The sequence below is a fragment of the Manis javanica genome, chromosome 8 (genome assembly GCF_040802235.1).
Source record: "Manis javanica isolate MJ-LG chromosome 8, MJ_LKY, whole genome shotgun sequence".
Taxonomy (NCBI): domain Eukaryota; kingdom Metazoa; phylum Chordata; class Mammalia; order Pholidota; family Manidae; genus Manis; species Manis javanica.
This window is the reverse complement of record NC_133163.1, coordinates 48535775-48561494: the sequence shown is the minus strand read 5'-3', so window position 1 is coordinate 48561494 and position 25720 is coordinate 48535775. Positions and strand designations below refer to the sequence as shown.

At 36.5% G+C, this 25720-nt stretch overlaps 1 protein-coding gene and 1 pseudogene across 2 annotated transcripts in view; both read left to right on the top strand.

The window, feature by feature from the left end:
* ATL1 (atlastin GTPase 1) overlaps positions 1 to 25720 on the top strand; it is a 96599-nt gene that overhangs the window by 58129 nt on the left and 12750 nt on the right. The window lies entirely within an intron of this gene.
* The window catches only part of LOC108402170 (translationally-controlled tumor protein-like), a 27908-nt pseudogene extending 2188 nt beyond the window's left edge, over positions 1 to 25720 (top strand).

Here is a 25720-nt window from a genome sequence, read left to right as displayed (position 1 = left end):
AGAAAGAGGGCTAAATGAAACAGAGATCACCAATCTTCTTGATAAAGATTTCAAAGTAAAAGTCATAAACATGTTCATGGATTTACAGAAAAGTATTTAAGATCTCAGGGAAGACTTCAACGAAGACATACAAGAACTAAAAAAAAGAGCAACTCAGAGCTGAAGGATACAGTAACTGAAATGAAATATATACAATGGAGGGAATGAATAATAGATTGCTGCAAGTAGAGGAGAAAATCAATGAGATGGAAATTAGAGAATAGGAAAACAAAGAAGCTGAGGAACAGAGAAAAAAAGATCTCTAGGCATGAAAAAAATGATGAGAGAGCTATGTGACAATCCAAACAAAATAATATTTGCATAAAAGAGGTACCAGAAAGAGAAGAGAGAAACAATGGGATAGAAAGTCTCTTTAAGGAAATAATTGTTGAAAACTTCCCAAACCTGGGGTAGGAAATAGACATTCAGGTAATGGAAGCACAGAGAGCTCCTAACAAAAGGAACCCCAGGAAGACAACACCAAGGCATTTTAAATAATTAAAATGGCAAAAAACAAGGATAAGGAGAGGCTGTTGAAAGCAGACAGAGAGAGAAAAAAGATTATTCATAAAAGAAATCCATCAGGCTATCAACAGACTTCTCAACAGAAACTCTACAGGCCAGAAGGAAGTGTCATGATATGTTTAATGTACTGAAATAGAAGGACCTTCAACCAAGAATCCTTTACCCAGCAGATTATCCTTTAAATTTGAAGCAAAGATTAAATAATTTCCAGATAAACAAAAGTTGAAGGAATTTACCACAACTAAGCCAGCCTTACAGGAAAAGTTAAAGAGACTACTGTAGATGGAAATGACCTTAAGGCTAAATAGCTTTCACCAGTGGAAATAAACCCACAGTAAAAGTAGTAGACCAACTAATTACCAAGCAAGTATGAAATTAAAACAAAAGAAGCAAAATCACCTATACACAAAATCAGTCAGGGATACACAAAAAGTGCAGATTATGATATCAAATATGAAAAATGTGAAGTAGAAAGAAGAAGAAAAAACAGTACCTTTAGATTGTGTTTGAAATAGAGTAATCAGTAATTTAGGATAGACTATTATATAGTAAGGAAGCTACCCTAGAATCTTTGGCAACCCAAAACTAAAGCCAATAATACACACACACACACACACACACACACACACACACACACACACACACAAATAAATGAAAAGATAAATCCAATTACAACACTAAAGAAAACCATCAATAAGAGACGTGTAAGAAAGGAACATAAATGAGCTATAAAAAACAGCCAGAACACAATTAATAAAATGGAATAAGTACATATCTATCAATATTCACCTTAAATGTAATTGGACTGAATGCACCAATCATAAGACAGTGGCAGAATGGACAAAAAAACAAGACCCATCTATATGCTGCCTACAATAAACTCCTTTCACACCCAAAGATGCACACAGACTAAAAGGGAAGGGATAGAAAAAGATATTCCATGCAAATAGGGAGAAAAAAGCAGGAGCAGAGTACTTGTATCATACAAAATAGATTTCAAAACAAAGAAAGTAACAAGAGATAAAGGACATTCCATAATGTAAAGTGGTCAATCCAACAAGAGGATATAACCATTTTAAATATCTATGCACCCAACATAGAAGCACCTAAATATATGCAACAAATACTAACAAAATTAAAGGGGGAAATAGACTGCAACACATCCATTTTAGGAGACTTTAACACACCACTCACATCAAAAGATGAATCAATGACACAGCGGCACTGAACAATACATTAAATCAAGTGGACTTAACAGATATATACAGAACACTCTACCCAAATGCAGCAGGATATACTTTTTCTCAAGTGTATATGGAATGTCCTCCAGAATAAATCACATACTTGGCCACAAAAAGAGCCTCAATAAATGCAAAAAGATTGAAATTGTATCAAGTAGCTTCTCAGAACACAATGGTATGAAACTAGAAATAAATTATACAAAGAAAACTAGAAACCTATAAACACATGGAGGCTAACCAACATGCTTCTAAATAATCAATGGATCCATGAGCAAATTAGAACAGAAATCAAGCAATACATGCAAAGAATGAAAACCAAAACACAATAGCTCAAAATTTGTGGGAGGCAGCAAAGGCACTTCTAAGAGGAAAGTATATAGCAATACAGGCTTACCTCAAAAACTAGAACAATCCCAAATAAACAACCTAAACTCACAAAGAAACTAAAAAAAAGAACAAATGATACCAAAATCCAGTAGAAGGAGGAACATAATAAATGTCAGAACAGAAATAAATAAAATAAAATAAAACAGAAAAAAAGCCAGTGAAACCAGGTGCTGGTTCTTTGAGAAAATAAACAAAATATATAAACCCTTAGCCAGACTTATCAAGAAAAAAAAGAGTATACACACATAAACAGATTCAGAAATGAAGAAGGAATATTCACAATGGATACCACAGATAAACAAAGAATTAACACAGAATACTATGAAAATTGTGCCAGTAAATTGAACAACCTAGAAGAAATGAACATTGGACAACCTAGAAGAAATGAACAACTTCCTAGAAAAATAGTTCCTTCCAAGACTGAACCAGGAAGAAACAGAAAATCTGAACAGACCAATTACCAGCAATGAAATTGAATTGGTAATCAAAACACTCCCCAAAAACAAAATACCAGATCCAGATGGCTTCACAGCTGAATTCTACCAAACACTTAAAGAAGCACTAATACCCATCCATCTTAAAGTATTCTGAAAGTAGAAGAGAAGGGAATACTTCCAAACTCATTCTATGAAACCAGCATCACTCTAATAACCAAAACCAGACAAAGACTTCACACACAAAAAATTACAGATAGCCTCTTCAACAACTGGTGTTGGGAAAACTGGACAACTACACATAAGAGAATTAAACTGGATTATTGTCTAACTCAACACACAAAAGTAAACTTGAAATGGATCAAAGACCTGAATGTAAGACATGAAACCATAAAACTCTTAGAAGAAAACAGAGGCAAAAATCTCTTGAACAGGAGTATCAGCAATTTTTTCCTGGACACATCTCCTTGGGCAAGGGAAACAAAATAAAAAATGAGCACGTGGAATTACATCAAACTAAAAAGCTTCTGTACAGCAAAGGATACCATCATCAGAATAGAAAGGCATCCTATAGTATGGGAGAATATATTTGTAAATGATTCACTTGATAAAGGGTTAACATCCGAAATATATAAAGAATTCATATACCTCAACCCCCCAAAATCAAATAACCCAATTAAAAAATGGGCAGAAAACCTGAACAAACATTTCTCCAATGAAGAAATACATTGTCCAACAAGCACCAGAGAAGATGCTCCACATCGCTAATCATCAGGAAAATGCAAATTAAGATCACAATGAGATATCACCTCACACCAGTTAGAATGGCCACTATCCAAAAGACAAGAAATAAGAGATGTTGGCAGCGATGCTGAGAAATGGGAACCCTCCTACACTGTTGGTGGATGTCAGTTGGTGTAACTGCTGTGAAAAGCAATATGGAGGTTCCTCAAGAAACTAAAAATAGAAATACCATTTGATCCAGTAAACTCACTTCTAGGAATTTACCCAAAGTAAACAATATCCCTGATTCAAAAAGATATGTGCACCCCTATATGCCGCACTATTTGTAATAGCCAAGATATGGAAGCAACCTAAGTGTCCACCAATAGATGAATGGGTAAAGAAAAGTGGTACATATACACAGTGGAATATTATTCGGCCTTAAAAAGAAAAGAAATCCTGCCATTTGCAACAACATGGATGGATCTAGAGGGTATTATGCTCAGTGAAATAAGCCAGATGGAGAAAGACAAAATACCGTATGATTTCACTTGTTTGTGGAATATAAAAACAAAGCAAAACAGAAGGAACAAAATATCAGTAGACTCATAGACACTGAGTGGTTACCAATGAGGAGGGGTTGGGGCAGGTGGGTGGGGAGGGTGAGGGAGAAAGAGGGACACAATCGTTCACAATCACAATATAAATGGGTCATGGGAACAGTAGTACAGCCTGAAGAAAATAGTGATTCTGTAACATCTTTCTATGTTGATAGATAGTAACTTCACTAGAGGGGGTGAGGATTTAATATGGGTAACTATTGAAACACTATATTATACATTTGAAACCAATATAAGATTGTATATCAATGATACTTCAATAAAAAAAGTCAACAAGGGATTAATATAGAGAATATACAATGAAGTTTTGCAAATAAGTAAGATTTGGGTGTCAAACAAAAATACACAAAGGAAACACTACACAGAATTACCAAATTCCAGAGCACTGACAAGAGCAGATGCTCCACAAATGAGGATGTACAGCAATAGCAACTCTTTTACATTGCTGGTAGGAATGCAAAGTGGTACAAAACTTGGAAGATATTTTGGAAGTTTTTTACAAAACTAAACATACTCTTAGCATGTGATCCAGTGATCATGTTCCTTGGTATTTACCCAAAGGAGTTTAAAACTTATGTCCACACAAAAACCTGCATACAGATTTGGCAGCTTTATTCATAATTGGCAAATCTTGGAAGCAACCAAGATGTCCTTCAGTAGGTGAATGCATAAGCTGTGGTACAACCAGAAATGGAATAGTATTCGGCGCTTAAAAAAGAAAAGAGCTATCAGGCATAAAAAGACATGGAGGAGCCTTACATGCATATTACTAAGAAGAAGAAGCCAATCTGAAAGGCTACATACTATATGATTCCAACTATATGGTATTCTATAAGAGGCACAAATATGGGGACAATAAAAAATTCAGTGGTTACTGGCAGGGTGGGAAGGCAGTGAGGAGCAGAGAAATGAATAGGCAGAGCACAGAGTATTTTTAGGGCAGTGAAAATACTCTGTATGATATGATGTATATATGTCATTATATAATGTCATTACACTACATTTGTCCAATCCAAGCCCATAGAATGTACAATGCTAAGAGTGAAACCTAAGGTAAACTGAATATTGAATGTTTATGATATGTCAACATAAGTTCATTCTTAGTAAAAAAAATGTACCATTCTGGTTAATAAGTGTTAATAAGAGGGGAGGCTGTGCATGTGTAGGGGCAGGCAGTATATGGCAAATCTCTGTATCTTTCTCTCAGTATTATTGTAAACTAAAACTGCTCTTAAAAAATAATGTCTTTAAAAAAACAAACAATATGAAAATGATAAACTGAACTTAATTTTTAAAAATAGGCAAAGGTTATACAGAAAATTCACAGAAAGGAAACTGAATAGCTAATAGGATGTCAAGTTTCAATGATAATCAAATAAAAATTTAATCAACAAGATACTACTTTATACTCATTGGATAAACAAAAAGTAGAACAGGGGAGTAATACCAAACGTCAGGTAGGGTTTGGATAAATGGGAATACTCAGTCCCTATTGATAAAAGTGCAGACTGGAATAACCATTCTGTGGAGCAGGGAAAATGTATAAGGATATTCATTGTGGCATTGATAGATAATAATAGCAGAAAGTTGGAGGCAACTTAGATGTCCATCACTAGAAGAAGGGATACACAAAACATGAAAAGCATTCTCTGAAATACTTCACAACATTCAAAGTCAACAAACCCAATGTCTGTAGAGTAGCTAGTGTCTTGCCTGAGGGTTTAAGCTCTGGGCAAGATCACTATGAATTCAGTGAGCCCGAAAAATGACAACAGAATGTTTTTGGGGTGAAAGGGTTTATACCTGGCTTTATTCCCACCATGGTAGGTCAAGCACTAGAATCATGTCTGCCTCCAGCTGTCTGCAGGTCTGTAACTCTCCTCCATCTCTGCCTACACCCAGGACACTGGGCAGAGCTCTTTATATAGTGACTCAGTCAACAATAGCTCAGCTAATGGGTGTGGAAGCATTAGTCTAGCAGTAGACCAATTACATCATCAAATAGTTTAGGGTCAGGTGAGGATCCTGACCATAGGAACTTCCATTTTCCCCACATGTGGATAGTGTTAAAACTCATCCTGAATTAAGTAGGAAAAGGTTATGAGATTTATAACATGATACCATTTATAATTATTTTAAATGCTCTACATACACAAAATAATATACATTAGACTGGATGTGGTTGAGAGCAGACAGTTGAAAAATGGGAGTGGGGATTGAGGAAAAATATAATGAAGTAAAGCAAGAAGAGGGCCTTTGCCTAGAGTGATGATGGTCTTTGCTGTGCGTGAAGGAGTATGAATCTCTCCTGAGGTCTGGCATAGGGGGTGGGGAGAGGAGGTGAAGGCTTACAATATCTGTTGTCTTTTTTTTTTAAAAGAAAAGCATTTGTCAGGTTGATAGTTGAAGTATATGATAATTAGGCTATTTGCTTTCATTTCTCTCTTTTCTGAACTTGCTACTATCAGGACCCATTGGCATAGACTGGGAACTCCATTGTAAATCTGGAAAGGAATGTAAGTCTTACCAGCAGGTGTCACTGCTTCTAATACTTTACCAGGTATACTAAAACCAAGAGACCAATCAGTGCTGATGATACAGATATGGATGGAGTTACTAACTTTGGTAAAAACAAATCAGAAACAAACAAACAAAAGACCCCAATAAACTGAACAATAGAAAAATCTAAGAGATCACTTGTTGGTAAGCTGTTAGCCTTATGAAGAGTCAGTGAAAAAAAAAAAGGTTTTGTCTGAATGAGTCAACAATGACTCCTAAACGGGGTTGGATTTGTAAATCTAAGTGTCTGAAATCGAAATGAGAAACTCATTAAATAGCAACAAAGCTATTTAATAATAAATTTAAGATTAAAGCAACCAAATATAGAACAAAAAATGCTATATGTCATGAAATTAAAAGATAAAATACAAATATACTCTAACATCAGAAGATTAAAGCTATCAGCAAAATAACTCACATTTAAATTAGCAAAGGCATGAGAGAAAAACACATTCCAAAATAAAGTAAGTTAAATAAAAGTTCAATTAATTCAGCAAGATTTTTTTTCTTTTTAGTAGGTTACTGCTATCCTCTTTCTCTCTCTGAGAAGATAGTGGCTTTATTTGAGTAAAATTGTGAAGAAAGTAAAGTGAGGGGTAATGAATTTTTTAAATAATTTTGACTAAAACTAAAATTAACAAACTTAAAATAGAAGAAGTCTTATTTCTGAAAAAGAGTGAAATTATATATAGTAAGTTCTATCTCAGGCAACAAAAGTGAGGACAATTGAGCCAATGAAATGAATAGCTGAACTAACAGATTAATTTGATTCTTCAAAGCCAATTTATATCAAGCAAGCAGAATATCTGTCATTGTATTTAAAAACTGTTTTTAAAGAGAGAAATAAAAGCTAGGTGAATTCAATTTAAAAGCAATTTTTGAAGAATAAAGTTTAGCTAATGGTGTGCTGGTAAATGTTTACAACTCACTGTGGAGAAGACAGGAGGTAGCCCTGATTTGTAGCATTTGCTGAGTTCTTTGGTGCAAATATTTCACCATGGCCAATATCAAGCTACCAACATGATGTCAACTGAATTGTAAAATTCCTCAAACTTTAACACCTGTTCCTTGCAAGCCCATTGTAAGAGCCAGCTCTAAACTATTAAGCACACTCAGAAAGCATAATCTGTATTAAGTCATAATATAACATTTTCTAAGTGGCATTACTTATTTTCTCACTTTGTTTTGTTCACTATGAGTACTTGAATCTTAAGTATAATAATCTAGCAGAAACTACCTCATCATATGACTTTTCTTTAGAAATAACTAGGTTCTTTAGCTTCTCTAACCTTAGGACTTCAAAAGGTTTGGATAAAAATGACTCAAAACATTTCTGTTGGGGGAGGAAAAGGATGACAACATGAGAAGTGAGGCAGAATCTCCTCCCAAAACCACATATAATATGAAAATTCAGCAAATACAACTAATCCTAAAAGAGCAACCAGGTATAAGATTGCAGCAGCCAGCCTACATCTGGGAAAAGAGAACATCTCACAGAAAAGGGTAAAGTAACAAAGCAGTGATCTAGCAAGACCCAAGCCCTCTCCCAATCCCAGCTCACTAGTGAGATGAAAAGAAACAGAGTGGGGAAGGAGTAGAAGCCCAGGGCTGCTAAATATACAGCCCTAGAGATCTACTCCAGGAAGACAAACCTACATTACATGGTGCTCTGGAGATAAGAGGAATTAGAAAGCAAAGACAGGAGGAATACTCAGAGACACTGAGATTCCAGCTGCTGGTGGAGAACAACAGTTCCCATATCCAGCTGCTCTGGGATAAAAGAAGGGTGGGCACTTTGAAAGACTTCCCAACAGTGAGAAGGCTGCTAAAGGGGGCAAGCATTATACAGAGCTTGCTGCTCAGAAGGAACAGGTGGAAAGAATTGTCCAAGCACACTCAGCCCAGCAGGTTGGGAACTTTCAGGAGCTTCAGGCGCTCCATCCCCCTGGCTGGCAATGCAGCCCCAAGGCCCCCCACCACAATAAGCAGCCTGCCACTCGTTCCCCCTGGCCAGCACCTAAGCACAAACCTGATGCACCCATCATCACTCCAGGCCAGCAGGAGGGCAGCTCTGTTTAACAGCAGCTACAGGTGCTTAAACCATGCATGCATGGCCCACTGGCCCTGACAGTGGAGTCAGGCCCTGTGGCCAGGAAGCAGGAAAGAGCTCTCTCCTGGTAGGCAATGGCACTGCTTGCCTGCGACCTCCACCATTGCTCCGGGATTATGAAAAGGCAGAAGAATTTTGTTCAATCCAAAAATCCCCCAAACACCAGAAAGAGGGCTCAGTGAAAATGAGATCACCAATCTTCCTGAAAAAGAATCCAAAATAAAAATCATAAAAGTGCTAATGGAGCTACAGAAAAATATTCAAGATCTAAGGGATGAATTCAAGAGAGAGACACTTTGAAAAATACAGTATCTGAAATGAAACCTACAATGGAGGCATTTAAAAGCAGACTAGAAAAGGTAGAGGAGTAGGTATATGGAATAGAAGTTACAGAACAGGAATACAAAGAAGCTGAGGCAGAGAGAGAAAAAAAGATCTCTAGGAATGAAAGAATATTAAGAGAACTGTGTGACCAATCCAAATGTAACAATATTTGTGTTATAGGGGTACCAGAAGAAGAAGAGAGAGAAAAAGAATATAAGGTGTCTTTAAGAAAGTAATTGCTGGAACTTTCCCCAATATGGGGAAGGAAGTAGTCTCTCAGGCCATGGAAGTACACAGATCTCCCAACACAAGGGACCCAAGGAAGACAACAGCAAGACATACAGTAATTAAAATGGCAAAGATTAAGGACAAGGACAGAGTATTCAAAGCAGCCAGAGAAAGAAAAAAGATCACCTACAAAGGAAAACCCACCAGGCTATCATCAGACTTCTCAGAAGAAACCTTACAGGCCAGAAGGGAGTGTTATGATATATTTAATGCAATGAGGCAGAAGGGCCTTGAACCAAGAATACTCTACTCAGCAAGATTATCATTTAAATTTGAAGGAGGGATTAAATAATATCCAAATAAGCAAAGGTTGAGGGAATTTACCTTCCACAAACCACCTCTACAGTGTAATTTAAAGGGACTGCTCTAGATGGAAGCACTCCTAAGGCTAAGTAGTTGTCACCAGAGAAAATAAAACTACAGTAAAGGAAGTAGACCAATTAATTACTAGCCAAATCCAAAATTAAATCAGCTAAGCACAAAGTCTGTCAAGGGATACACAAAGAGTACAAAATATGACACATAACATATAAAGAGTGAGGAGGAATAAAAAGGGAGAAAGAGAAAAAAAGAATCTTCACATTGTATTTATAATAGCTTAATGAGTGAGTTAAGTTAGACTGTTAGATAGTAAAGAAGCTGCCTTTGGTAACCACGAACCCAAGGCCTCCAATGGCACTAAGAACATATATATCAATAATCACCCTAAATGTAAATGGACTGAATGCACCAATCAGAAGACACAGAGTTACAGAATGGATAAAAAAGCAACACCCATCTATATGCTGCCTACAAGAGACTCACTTCAAACCCAAAGGCATACATAGACTAAAAGTGAAGGGATGGAAAAAGATACTTCATGAAAGCAATAGGGAGAAAAAAGCAGGAGTTGCAATACTTGTATCAGATAAAATAGACTTCAAAACAAAGAAAGTAACAAGAGACAAAGAAGGACATTATATAACGATAAAGGGGGCAGTCCAACAAGATGATATAACCATTATGAATATCTGTACACCCAACATAGAAGCACCCAAATATGTGTAACAAATACTAACAGAATTAAAGGGGGAAATAGAATGTTATGCATTCATTTAGGAGACTTCAACATACCACTCACTCCAAAAGACAGATGAACTGTCAGAAAATAAATAAGGAGACAGGCACTGAACAACACATTAGAACAGATGGACCTAACAGGCATCTATAGTACTGCACCCAAAAACAACAGGATACACATTCTTCTCAAGTGCACATGTAACATTTTCCAGAATAGAGTGCATATTAGGCCACAAAAAGAGCCTTAGTGTACCAACCAACTTCTCAGATCACAAAGGTATGAAACTAGAAATAAATTGTGCAAAGAAAACAAAAAGGCCCATAAACACCTGGAGGCTTCATAACATACTCCTAAATAATCAATAGATCAATGACCAAATTAAAACAGAGATCAAGCAACATATGGAGACAAATGAAAACAACAGCTCAATGCCCCAACTTTTGTGGGATGCAGCGAAGGCAGTTCTTAGAGGAAAGTATATAGCAATACAGGCCTATCTTAAGAAAGGAAAACAACCCAAATGAACAGTCTAAATTTACAATTAATGAAACTAGGAAAAGAAGAACAAATGAAGCCCAAAGTCAACAGAAGGAGGAACATAATAAAGATCAGAGCAGAAATAAATAAAATCAAGAAGAACAAAACAATAGAAGGAATCAATGAAAGCAGGAGCTGGTTCTTCAAGAAAATAAACAAAATAGATAAACCCCTAACCAGACTTAACAAGAAAAAAGAGAGTGTATGCACATAAACAGAATCAGAAATGAGAAAGGAAAAATCACTACGGACACCTCCTTAACACAGTTATTAGGGAATACTATGAAAAATTATATGGTAACAAATTGGAGAATCTAGAAGAAATGGACAACTTTCTAGAAAAATTCAATCTTCCAAGACTGACCCAGGAAGAAACAGAAAATTTGAACAGACCGATTACCAGCAATGAAATTGAATTGCTAATTTAAAAACTTCCCAAGAACAAAACCCCCAGACCAGATGGCTTCTTTACTGAATTGTATCAGACATTTAGAGAAGACCTAATACCCATCCTCCTTAAAGTTTCCAAAAAGTGGAAGAGGAGGGAATACTTCCAAACTCATTCTCTGAAGCCAGCATCACTCTAATACCAAAACCAGGCAGACACCACAAAAAAAGAAAATTACAGTTCAGTATCCCTGATGAATATAGATAGAAAAATACTCAACAGAATATTAGCAAATCGAATTCAAAAATATATCAAAAAGATCATACATTATGACCAAGTGGGATTTATGCCATGGATGCAAGGAAGGTACAGTATTTGAAAATCCATCAACATTATCCACTACATCAACAAAAAGGACAAAAATCACATGAGCATCTCTATAGATGCTGAAAAAGCATCTGACAAAATTCAACATTCATTCATGCACTGAAATGATTACATCCTTAGATCAACATCCTTATTATAAATTGTAGGAATTTTTCAGATTGTTAGACATTATTTGAAGTTCACTTTATATTAACTGTTTTATTTACAGACTGTTTTTCAATGCCAAGCAAGGCTGTCTTCCCCTATTGCTGTCTTCTACATGGTCAGCCATTAATTGTAATCCTGGGAAAGGCTCATTTTCCATTTGTGTGGCTCTACAGCTTTCTCTGTGGATGCTTGTCACTCACATCCTCTCAGTTCTTCTGTGCTGTGATGGTGGAACCCACATCACTCTAGTGGGCTTAAATACTAGCCATATGATTCCTGAGCCCTAAGTCCCTCTAAGGCAGAACCCTGAATATACTCAGTTATTCCTGGACCTCTCTGAGGCATTGAACCTGAAGATGGATGGGCATGCTGGCAGTTTTAGGTTGTGTGGCTCACAGAGAAGTGATGGGTTTTCACGAAATCCATAGCCTTGGTGATTGAAACAGAGCAAGGTTTCTTAAGCACCTGAATTATAAGGAGCTGGAGAGCTTATTAGACAGTTTAGCTTTCTGAGTTACACCCCTGTTCTGTTGAACTGAATCCCCAGTTGGGGGCAGGGAATTAGCACTCTCCAGATCATTCTTAAGCACATAACATTCGAGGATTGAATCAGGGACCAGGCACTCCCTGGCAGAGGGCATCTATGGTACGGGATGTTATGGCAGTAGTGAGATGGGGTGCCATTTCTATGTACAAGTGTTTAATAAATTAAAGTTTGCCATTAATAGGAAAATAAGAAGAATAACCCCTAAAAACTTTACTGCACACAAACTTGAATTCCCTTCTCTTAGAAGCCGTGTTTCATTCTGAAGCAAATGTTTTAGGACTATTTATTCTCTTTCATCTCCTCAGTATTAAGTACTCAACCTTCTGGTTTAGTTAATTCACCCCAGTTTTCTCCATACCATTTATTAACCATTTAAATTCACTTGAAAGCCCACCAACCTCCTAGGTCTTAGACATAGATGTGACTCACCATACATACACAACTGTAACTATGTGAGGTGATGGATATGTCAATCTAATTGTGGTAATCATTTCATAATATATGTATGTATCAAATCATCACGTTGTAGACTTTAAACATGGACAATGTTGTATACCAATAATACCTTAATAATGCTGGTGGGGGGGGGTGGAAATACTTGATTCCTGTGTGTGAAATAAAAGCAAAACTCAATTCTTCATGTTCCTTTTGGTGGAGATGTAATTATTAGTAAGCATATCAGTTCAAACCAGTTTAAGGTTAAACTGAAGATTTCTGGAAAATAATGGTAGAGCAAGCATATAATAATGTACTGTTATATTAGGATGAACCTGTTTGTCACAGTTTCTCATTAAAATTGGTCCTACAAATGGAAAATTAGGAATTATTTTACTCTAGTTTATGTAATTATATTTAAGGACCCTTTAGTTCCATGATTTAAGGATGTTCTCATCTACAGAATAAATTCATTGGTACTGATTTCAGCTACTTTGAAAGAAAACATTCTTGGTCAAATATTTATGATGACTGTTATTGCCAATTCATACCAGAGAAATCCCTAACTTCACCTAGAAAATGACAGGCTATTGTTTGCCTGCGCAGGCTGTAAATTAAAGGAAAATGTGTGATGGTAAGGACAGTTGTCAGGGAAAGCTTCCTTGTCCCATGTTCTATACAGAGAACAACGTGTGATCTGAGAGCTGTATGAATTAGAATGAATGTTCATCTGGCTACACAGAATTAGGTCCATGATATAAACCAGGATTCTCCCAATGTCCACATTTAGGTACATGAGCGTGATGTCTAGAAGACCTACATAACAATAACAATTTATTGAGCACTTATTTTGTGCCAGGCACTGTGCTAAATATGTTTCTCACATTATTCAAATTAGTGTTCATTATAGTTGGATAAAACAAGTAATGTTGTTACTCCATTTTAATCCTATTCTTTCTTTTGTTTGAACCAATGAGGAAACACTGAGGCTTCGAGTAGTTAAGAAACTTGTCCCCAGTATCTTTAAGATGAAGAGCTAGCTTCAAACTAGGCCCGAGGCTCAAAGCCCTAGTACTTAAACACCATCCTTTGGTGCCTGTGTTCTTCCTGCTAATCCTGTGCACCTAGTTAGCTACGTTCTGTGGTCTTAACATTTGATGTGCACATCAGCACCTCACTAACTAAATTATAAATACCTGAAGAGCAGGAACTTTGTAGTTTACTTTTTTTAGTCTAAAGCACTTTTCCTACAGCAGATGTTCAGTTAAAGTTTGCTAACTATGGTGTTGTATACATATTTGGATTTTATATAGTTGGCATATAAGAAACCCTGTTGTACTCAAATATGGAAGATCTGGATTCAAAGTCTGGTGTACCTATTACATAACCAACCTAGTACTACTTCTTTACATTTTTAAGATAAGACAATAATAATAAAATATGAAGTTGTAAGTTGGTGTGAGAGTGTCCAAAACATTTATACTGGACATGACCCCTTCTTTAACTGCAGAAACACAATCATCAAGTTCTCTTTCAGTGGATAAGGGTATTGAAAGGTATTGAAAATATTACATTGATGGGTCGTAATACAAAATGAATAAAATATTTCATTAGTTAAGACTAACAAAAAAATGTTAGGTGTTTTCAGTTAGCAATAGATTTTATGTGGTACTATCAGATTTATAGTTGATCCTAATAGTACACAGTTTGTAGAGGCTTCAAGTAATTAAACAAGGAGGATAAGCTTTGGCTACTGAATCAAAGGATAGGCCAAAAAAGGCAATGAAGTTTTGATGCTTGATTTAATACCTATTATGGCCTAATCTGTTTATATATTTTAAAATTTAGGATAATTTGGAAGGGTTTAATCTGGACTCCTATAGATTCTTCTCTAATTTGTCTGCCTAAGTCCTTGGAGACTTTTGCTCAAAGAGATTCACCAGCTTCTTTTTGAATCATACACACTGTAGTTTTTTTTTAGCCAATATGGGACAATTAATCTCTAAGAGAAAGTCTTCTGAAAGGCATTATGTGTGTTTTCCTATATTTATTGCCCTCTAAAGGCTATTAAAATTTTAATTTTAATTGTTAACATTTAAAAATATTATTATTACTTTTTTTTTAAACTGGGTTATTTAAATGTTCTTCTGGTTTTTCTTATCCTATACTGCTCTTAACTGTTTTTTTTTTCCCCACCTGAGGGACTAACAATTCAGTGAACTCATTAGAACAAAACTGATAGTGCAGGACAGTAAGCATCTAACAAAATCCTGAATTCTGAAACAAATTTCTATGTTCTTGGTTTAAAATAAATTCCTTAAAACTTGGTCCTAGACAGACAATTTTAAGTTGTGTGAGGCAACATGACCACTCTTTTTCTGCAAAAATCCCTAAGGAAACTGTTTAGGAGGTCAGGGGAAAAAGCAGAAAGAATTGAAGGGGTGAAGTGAGTGGGGAAGGTAACACTGAGTATAGAGAGAGAGAGATAAGGAGAGGAAGTTTCAAAAGTGAGTCAAATTGAGAGACACTATTTTGGAGTCAGTATTTTGTTTTGAGGTCTGTTTATGAATTAAAGAAGCTAACTAATGAGTGATATTTTATCTAAATTTTTATAGAGCTCCTTTTAATTGCATTGTTTGTTTATCCAAAATTCACCATAATGACCACTGTTATTCTAAGTTTTTTTAGAAAGTTCATTTATTACTGTAAGTGCACAAATTAAGATTATAGTGCCAGACAAATAAGGAGCAGAAATTCTTCCAGGAGAAGGCTGTAGCTTTGATGTATACAAACTGGTAACAAACAAGTTGGTCAAAAGTATGTGCTTATGAAAACCATCTGGTTCCTCAAGCAAGCAGAGGCTAGAATAGTGTTGTACCATCAGCAACCTGACAGTTACTGATCCTGTATTATGAACTCAACAAACCGATTTGCAAATTGACAAGATTGAAAGTGGCCTCTTCACAGTTTTGTAGGGGATCCAAAGCAAAGTTTGACTAATTACTTTTGCATAAATTGGTTGCCAGTTTAACAGATCTCCAACTATTAGTCTTGGGTCATCTGGATTGTTCTGGGGTCTTCTTAGGCCCATGTCTCTATCTACTTATAGAGCACTTCTTATACATCCAGGGACATGAAACAAGACTGTATGAATTGTCAAACAAAAGAAGAAAAAGCACGCAGCAAAAACATAAACAGAATAATGGCAAAAATATTTACTGAATGGTACACCCCTCCAAACCAAGAGTTCTAATACCTTACACAAAATTAGGTCTACTTATTTATCAATGACCGTACTTCCAAAACTAAAGGTTGAATTACCCTATACAAAGATTTGGAACCAATGACCTTATATGAAGACCACAAATTAATCAGCAAGAAGAGCTCAGTAAAACAAATCAGAATTCAAATCAGATAATTGTTGAGACAGATTTACCAGGAAGTGAAATATGAAGGACAAATGAAATTTGGAAACAAGGGGTGAGGAGAATGCACCCTTTAGCCTGAGGGTCACAGGGGATGCCACCAAATGAGAGTATTCTCAGTAGGACCATCACTCAAAACCTGATGCCAAAACCAAAGCTGGATTTATTGCTTAATTAAGTAAAAAAGCTATGCTGGTAAGGCATAGTTTCATTGAGCAAAGAAAATTAATGATGATATATAGGGTTTAGGGGTTGGCCTTGTTTTAGAGTTATGTGGTTTATAGAGGGAAGAATAAGTTGATATCAGTTTTAGAATTTTTTGTTAATGAATACAGAAGCATATTTTGTTTTGGTTATACAGATGAGAATTGGATTGACATCAGCCTCAGTGAATTTTCTGGAATGAGTCTTTCATTTCTTGACTGACTTTTAAAGTGTGAGGCTATCACTCATTGGTTGCCCTTCAGTAGGCTGTTGACTGAAATGAGTTCTTCCTTAGATGGATTTAAAACAAGTTCTAGTGCTTGTTACCTGAAACTGTAATTAGAACTGAAATTGATTTTAAAAAATTAGGTTAAAAAGCAGTTCTGGTATTTATTAGCTATATGGCTCTAGAACAGTTAGTCTTTTCCTGGGAGTTAGGGAATATTTTCACATATTTATAATGAGCACATAAGTTTAGTATTGTATTTCAAATAAGCTCTTTGTACTAGCATAATCAACACATATATTGATTGGTACATTCCACATATTTGTAATGGTAATAGCTATATATTATCATATTAATATACCATAATTTGTATAGCAAGTTCCCAATTATTGAGCATTTAGACTTTTATTTTGGCTTTTCACTATTACTCTAGTAGTGCTATAATAGAACACTTGTTGAATAATTACCTAAATGATATAGTCTCCAAAGGGAAGTTAACAAAGGCTATAATGGCTTTCATATTTAAAATAGATATATGATCATTTGTAGGATATCCCCAGCACAAGTCTATCATTTGTTCCAGTTGCCTTAACTCATTAGAAAAATGTATTTATGACTTCAAATATTTTTGTATGAGCAAATGAGGGTAATTTATATTATATTCTTGATTTTTATCCCTACCTATATACATAAACAAATCAAGGTTCAGTAGTGTGGAAAAACTGATGGCTTTTGAAATAAGGAATGAGATTCATAGAATTCTTTATATGTGATAAATGCAAAGCATACAAATAATCATGGGAGAAAATGGGGTCAGTGGAAGAGGCTCACAGCAGTTCATGAGAGCTGACTAGTAAATATTCAGAAATTTTATAAGATAATTATTGAATCATTAGTAGCTTGAAATCAGCTGTGGTGAGTGTATTTATACTACAGAAATTGTCAAATGCTACAAATCAAGGCACTGTTGTTGGAGAACCACCTTACCAGCACATCACTGGGTGGGAACATTAGGCAGGGAACTCTACTATAAATAGAAAGATGTAAAATAGATTGCTAATTTGAAAAAATAAGACTTCATCTTTGATTCTTTCCTACACATGGTCTTCATTATGTTGACTTGGGAAGACGCCCAGTGAAAAAGACCAAGAAATGAGATTAATATCTCCCAAGAAAAATGCAAAATAGAGCCAAATCCACATACTTGGTTTCATTTATTCTGGTTCGTGAACCTCTATTTTGCAAAAGTTGCTTCCTAGCTAACTTCTAATTTCAAAATTCATGTTTTAGGTAGAAATGTTCCTAATACAAATTATTGTATTTTATTTAGACAAAAATGTTGACACAAATGGGCATCTATTTAAAGAGAGTAGACTACTTAAAGGTAGTGGATATGGGTATTTTAAAAGTCTCCTCTCCACAAGAATCTCTCCTTTTCCTAGCATATTCCACAAAACAGAAAAAAGAGAGAGGAGAGGCTCTATCTTAGCTAAACAAGAAATATCGATAATGCAAATTAAGAAGTGCTCCTGGTCATGGAAAGAATATGTGAGTCAAGGACTTTATATCCAGAAAAACTGACTTTCAAGTATAAAGGGCACAACCTGCTTTCAACAATAATATTGTTCCCATGAGCTCTTAATGAAAAATCGGAAGAATGAGCTTCAGATAAATAAGGTGATATATAATTTCAACAAAGGAGAGATAATCTTAAACCATGCACCTCCTGACAAAAGAGGACTGTTTCTTATAGTCTTGTCAAATAAATAAAACCTGAGTCAGAGCAAGCCTCTATATCTAGCTAACAATTTGGAGGACATCCAGAGGACAAAAGAAAGTGTTGAACTGCCCCGTGAATATGCAATCAGCAATGTCCAGGTTATGGAAAACTCTCCAGGTCAAATTCCTAGGTTCAACAGATAAACTGTAAGGGAAAATAGTAGGGGGAAATTATAGATAACAAGAATTAAAAGACATATTGACAAATTTTAATGGGAAAGACTAAAGTAAAAATTCATTTAGAAATTCAGAAAATATAAACTTTTAGAAAAATAGCTGATTTCATAAAAATCATTTTTTTCTCAATTTCCTACATTTTTTTCAGAAACCAAAATTTCAAGTATCTCTTAATCTGACTTTATAAAAGCATGCTTTAGCCAGCCCTCAAACCATTAACTATATGTTTTATATTTAATGTTGAGGCAGTGCAGCAGGGATTTTGAAGTAAGGCCCAAGTTTTAATGTTAGCTCTTCCATATCTGGCTGTGACTTTTGGACAAGTTAATGTTAGGTGGGGGTGGAGGTGTTTTCATATATCTTTTTGAAAAGAATAATAAACTATAACCTATCTCTTGGGGCTGTTGCAGGAATGCATGAAATACATGTACAATTCCTGTGTTGGGGTTGATATGTAATAGGCATGGAATAAATGAAACCTACTATTACTTTGATTTCAGTAGATCTAGGACCGGGCCCAAGAACTCTACTTTTTTTGTTTGTTTGTTTTTTGTTTGTTTGTTTGTTTTATTTTATTTTATTTTTATTTTATTTTTGAGAGGGCATCTCTCATATTTATTGATCAAATGGTTGTTAACAACAATAAAATTCTGTATAGGGGGGTCAATGCTCAATGTACAATCATTAATCCATCTCAAGCCTAATTCTCGTCAGTCTCCAATCTTCTGAAGCATAACGAACAAGTTCTTAAATGGTGAACGAATTCTTACGTAGTGAATAAATTCTTACATGGTGAACAGTACAAGGGCAGTCATCACAGAAACTTTCGGTTTTGATCACGCATTATGAACTATAAACAATCAGGTCAAGTATGAATATTCGTTTGATTTTTATACTTGATTTATATGTGGATCCCACATTTCTCCCTTTATTATTATTATTATTTTTATTTTTAATAAAATGCTGAAGTGGTAGGTAGATGCAAGATAAAGGTAGAAAACAGTTTAGTGCTGTAAGAGGGCAAATGTAGATGATCAGGTGTGTGCCTATGGACTAAGTATTAATCCAAGCTAGACAAGGGCAGCAAAACATCCACGGATGCAGAAGATTTCTCTCAAAACAGTGGGGGTGAGGTTCTGAGCCTCACCTCTGTTGATCCCCAATTTCTCACCTGATGGCCCTCCTGCGACTGTGCCTGTCTTAGGTTGTTCCTCCCTTGAGGAATCTTACCCATCTCTGGCTAACCAGTCATCTTCCGGGGCCATACAGGGAAATGTAAAGTTGGTAAGTGAGAGAGAAGCCATATTGTTTGAAAAGGTTAGCTTTTTACTTCTTTGCAGATTTATGCCCTGTGGCTTCTATGCCCAGCACTTGTCTCGAGGTATCTTTACCACCTGGAGGAATTATGATACTCGGTAAATTCGATATGAGGCACGAATTCTATTTAAGGGTTGTAATTAGGAAGGAAGGAGAAAAGCTATAGAGGTAGCATATGAAAGAAAACATGGGAGGATTGATTATTTCTTTGACATATCTTCTTGTAGAGTACCTTAAGCATGTATAGGTTTTAAACTACCAACTAACTTGTGCTCACATGTTAACATAATAGGAATACGGTGACATAAACAAAGCAAATCTATAATTACCATCCATCTCCAGTGAAGCCAAGAAAACCATTTAGGCACCCTAGGCATTTGTGAAAATTTGTCTATGATATGATGGATATTGTCCAACTGTACTTGAACAGTCTGAGAGAAATCAGACAAATTAAAGCAACCCATTTCTGGGATCTGTTCACATCCCATATGTTCTTTTAACCGTAGATAGTCTATAGTCATAAGATTTTGGAGTGCTACAACTTGCACCCCTCCCAACTCCTGGTTGAGTTCCAACAGTACAGATCCGGTCAAATTCGTTGTCTCACTGTATGCACATGCCAGCCTAGACATCTCCCTCCTCATTCCTGGCAAGTCCAGGAAACGGTGGGGTGGATGCAGCCACAACCGCAGCATCGTCCGGATCCCTGTGGAGGCTTTTTGATGATCATCCCCTGGCACAAGTCCTCCAGAGGGTGCTGATGCCGGAAGCTCCTCCTCATATCGTATCTTAGTTCATTTTCTGGGTAGCCAAGCTAGGCCTTGATCTTCTGCATAGAAACAAACAGACCCTTTGCCCACACTTTGACATGCCCTCTATACCACTGTGCAGAACTCATTGGAGGTCAGCACACAGGAACTGCTTTTTTTTTTTTTTATTAAGAGAAAGGAATATTATCAGAAGAGAGTACCTCCATAGCTGATCATCTGACACCCTTTAAGTGATCAACATTAAGGATATTTAAAGCATGCGTTGATCTTTGATTTACCAATAGTTTTATCCTATCAAGGAGTAATCCCCCTTTTCTTTCTTTCTTTTTTTTTTTTAATCTTTAATCTACACTTACATGAAGAATACTATGTTTACTATGCTCTCCCCTATATCAGGTCCCCCCTAAAAACCACATTACGGTTACTGTCCATCAGCTTAGCAAAATGTTGTAGAATCACTACTTGTCCTCTCTGTGTTGTACAGCCCACCCTCCCCTTTCTCCCTCCCCCCCATGCATGCTAATCTTAATACCCCCCTTCTTCTTCCCCTCCCCTTGTCCCTCCCTGCCCACCCATCCTCCCCAGTTCCTTTCCCTTTGGTACCTGTTAGTCCATTTTTGGGTTCTGTAATTCCACTGGTGTTTTGTTCCTTCGGTTTTTCCTTTGTTCTTATACTCCTCAGATGAGTGAAATCATTTGGTATTTCTCTTTCTCCACTTGGCTTATTTCACTGAGCATAATACTCTCCAGCTCCATCCATGTTGCTGCAAATGATTGGATTTTTCCACTTCTTATGGCTAAGTAGTATTCCATTGTGTATATGTACCACATATCTTCTTTATCCATTCATCTACCAATGGACATTTAGGTTGCTTCCAATTCTTGGCTATTGTAAATAGTGCTGCAATAAACATAGGGGTGCATCTGTCTTTCTCAAACTGGGCTGCTGCGTTCTTAGGGTAAATTCCTAGGAGTGGAATTCCTGGGTCAAATGGTAGGTCTGTTTTGAGCATTTTGATGAACCTCCATACTGCTTTCCACAATGGTTGAACTAATTTACATTCCCACCAGCAGTATAGGAGGGTTCCCCTTTCTCCACAGCCTCGCCAACATTTGTTGTTGTTTGTCTTTTGGATGGCAGCTATCCTTACTGGTGTGAGGTGATACCTCATTGTAGTTTTAATTTGCATTTCTCTGATAATTAGCGATGTGGAGCATCTTTTCATGTGTCTCTTGGTCATCTGTATTTCTTTTTTAGAGAACTGTCTGTTCAGTTCCTCTGCCCATTTTTTAATTGGGTTATTTGTTTTTTGTTTGTTGAGGCGTGTGAGCTCTTTATATATTCTGGACGTCAAGCCTTTATCGGATCTGTCATTTTCAAATATATTCTCCCATACTGTAGGGTTCCTTTATGTTCTATTGATGGTGTCTTTCACTGTACAGAAGCTTTTCAGCTTAATGTAGTCCCACTTGCTCATTTTTGCTGTTGTTTTCCTTGCCCGGGGAGATATGTTCAAGAAGAGGTCACTCATGTTTATGTCTAAGAGGTTTTTGCCTATGTTTTTTTCCAAGAGTTTAATGGTTTCATGACTTACATTCAGGTCTTTGATCCATTTTGAGTTTACCTTTGTATATGGGGTTAGACAATGGTCCAGTTTCATTCTCCTACATGTAGCTGTCCAGTTTTGCCAGCACCATCTGTTGAAGAGACTGTCATTTCACCATTGTATGTCCATGGCTCCTTTATCAAATATTAATTGACCATATATGTTTGGGTTAATTTCTGGAGTCTCTAATCTGTTCCACTGGTCTGTGGCTCTGTTCTTGTGCCAGTACCAAATTGTGTTGATTACTATGGCTTTGTAGTAGAGCTTGACATTGGGGAGTGAGATCCCCCCTACTTTATTCTTCTTTTTCAGGATTGCTTTGGCTATTTGGGGTCTTTGGTGTTTCCATATGAATTTTTGAATTATTTGTTCCAATTCATTGAAGAATGTTGCTGTTAATTTGAGAGGGATTGCATCAAATCTGTGTATTGCTTTGGGCAGGATGGCCATTTTGATGATATTAATTCTTCCTAGCCATGAGCATGGGATGAGTTTCCATTTATTAGTGTCCCCTTTAATTTCTCTTACCAAGAACTCTACTTTTAAAAGCCTCCCAATGATTCTAATGATTGCTCTCATTTAGGAAACAGAGTCCCTGATAAAATCCTTCTGGATGTGAACAAATACTAAGTTTAAAGGATGTTTATCGATACATTTTTTGGAATATTAGAAAAACTGTAAAACATCTAGGAGAATGACAAACTATTGTCTATCCACTTGCTAAAATATTATGTCGCCATTAAAATAAAAATAAAATAGTTTATGCTTTTCCGCCCGCTATCCCCTCCGGCTGAGCACTTGGTCAGGCTGCACGCGCTCGCCCTGAGATCTGGGCTCCTGCTAAGCTAGTACCGCGTAGTCTCCATCCAGCTGCCCTATCATCTTCTGGGACTTCATCAGCCATGATAAGACGTTTTGCTACATCTACAAGATCCGGAACATTGCGGATGGGCTGTGCTTGGAGGTGGAGGGGAAGGTGGTCAGTAGGACGGAGGGTAACATTGATGACTCGCTCATTGGTGGAAATGCCTCTACTGAAGGTACGGAAAGCACAGCAATCGCTGGGGGAGTGATACTGTCATGAACCATCACTTGCAGGAAAACAGCTTCACAAAAGAAGGCTGCAAGAAGTATATCAAAGATTATATGAAATCGAAGGCAAACTTAACAGAGACCAGAAAGAGTAAAACCTTTTATTACAGGGGCTTCCAAACAAATCAAGCACATCCTTACTCATTTGGAACCCTATCAGTTCTTTATTGGTGAAAACATGAATCCAGATAGTTGCTCTGCTGGACCACTGTGAGGATGGTGTGACCCCACATAAGGTTTTCTTTAAGGATAGTTTAGAAATGGAAAAGTGTTAACAAATTTGACTATTTGTATCTGTCACCTGTCATTGTACCCGGCTGCTGCTTTTCATCCACACACCACCAGGATTTAAACAAATGGGACTGATGTGCTCTTGAGCTCATAATATATTTAAACCTTGGTTTATTTGGAATGGAGGAATTCTTTTAAAGAAAAAATGTGTCATGTGGGTTGTCTAAAAATAAAATGCATTTAAACTAAAAAAAAATCAGGTAACTAACATAACTATGTGCCAAGCACTGTTCTAAATGCCTTGTATATATTCTTAGTAGTCTCATGAGGCAGGTTCCATTATTATTCCTATGACAGATAAGGAAACTAAAAATGTATATAACATTACAAATAAGTTGTGAAGCTGAAACACTTCTAAACTATCAATAATAAAAAAAAGTTTTTATAATAAAAAAACTGACCTTGTTAAAGGAAAGACTCAATAAGCTTTCTAACAGAAAATATTTCAAAATCCTATTACAAAGAAGTGACCAAATCATTTGCAGCCAAACACTATAGAGAAAAAAGCATCATCTTAAGAGAAATTAAAGAGGACACTAACAAATGGAAACTCATCCCATGCTCTTGGCTAGGAAGAATTAATATAATCAAAATGGCCATCCTGCCAAAGCAATACACAGATTTGATGCAATCCTTATCAAATTACCAACAACATTCTTCAATGAACTAGAACAAATAGTTCAAAAATTCATATGGAAACACCAAAGACCCCGAATAGCCAAAGCAATCCTAAGAAAGAAGAATAAAGTGGGGGGGATCTCGCTCCCCAACTTCAAGCTCTACTACAAAGCCACAGTAATCAAGACAGTTTGGTACTGGCACAAGAACAGAGCCACAGACCAGTAGAACAGAATAAAGACCCCAGATATTAACTCAAGCATATATGGTCAATTAATCTACAATAAAGGAGCCATGGACATACAATGGGGAAATGACAGTCTCTTCAACAGATGGTGTTGGCAAAACTGGACAGCTACATGTAAGAGAATGAAACTGGATCACTGTCTAAACCCATACACAAAAGTAAATTCAAAATGGATCAAAGACCTGAATGTCAGTCATGAAACCATAAAACTCTTAGAAAAAAAACATAGGCAAAAATCTCTTGGACATAAACACGAGCGACTTCTTCATGAACATATCTCCCCGGGCAAGGGAAACAAAAGCAAAAATGAACAAGTGGGACTATATCAAGCTGAAAAGCTTCTGTACAGCAAAGGACACCATTAATAAAACAAAAAGGTAACCTACAGTATGGGAGAATATATTCATAAACGACAGATCCGATAAAGGGTTGACATCCAAAATATATAAAGAGCTCATGCACCTCAACAAACAAAAAGCAAACAATCCAATTAAAAAATGGGCAGAGGAGCTGAACAGACAGCTCTCCAAAGAAGAAATTCAGATGGCCAACAGACACATGACAAGATGCTCCACATCGCTTGTCATCAGAGAAATGCAAATTAAAACCACAATGAGATATCACTTCACACCAGTAAGGATGGCCAGCATCCAAAAGACAAACAACAACAAATGTTGGCAAGGTTGCAGAGAAAGGGGAACCCTCCTACACTGCTGGTGGGAATGTAAATTAGTTCAACCATTGTGGAAAGCAGTATGGAGGTTCCTCAAAAAGCTCAAAATAGAAATACCATTTGACGCAGGAATTCCACTTCTAGGAATTTACCCTAAGAATGCAACAGCCCAGTTTGAAAAAGACAGATGCACCCCTATGTTTATCACAGCACTATTTACAATAGCTAAGAAATGGAAGCAACCTAAGTGTCCATCAATAGATGGATGAATGGATAAAGAAGATGTGGTACATATACACAATGGAATACTACTCAGCCATAAGAAGAAAACAAATCCTACCATTTGCAACAACATGGATGGAGCTAGAGGGTATTATGCTCAGTGAAATAAGCTAGGCGGAGAAAGACAAGTACCAAATCATTTCACTCATATGTGGAGTATAAGAACAAAGAAAAACTGAAGGAACAAAACAGCAGCAGAATCACAGAACCCGAAAATGGACTAACGGTTACCAAAGGGAAAGGGACTGGGCAGGAGGGGTG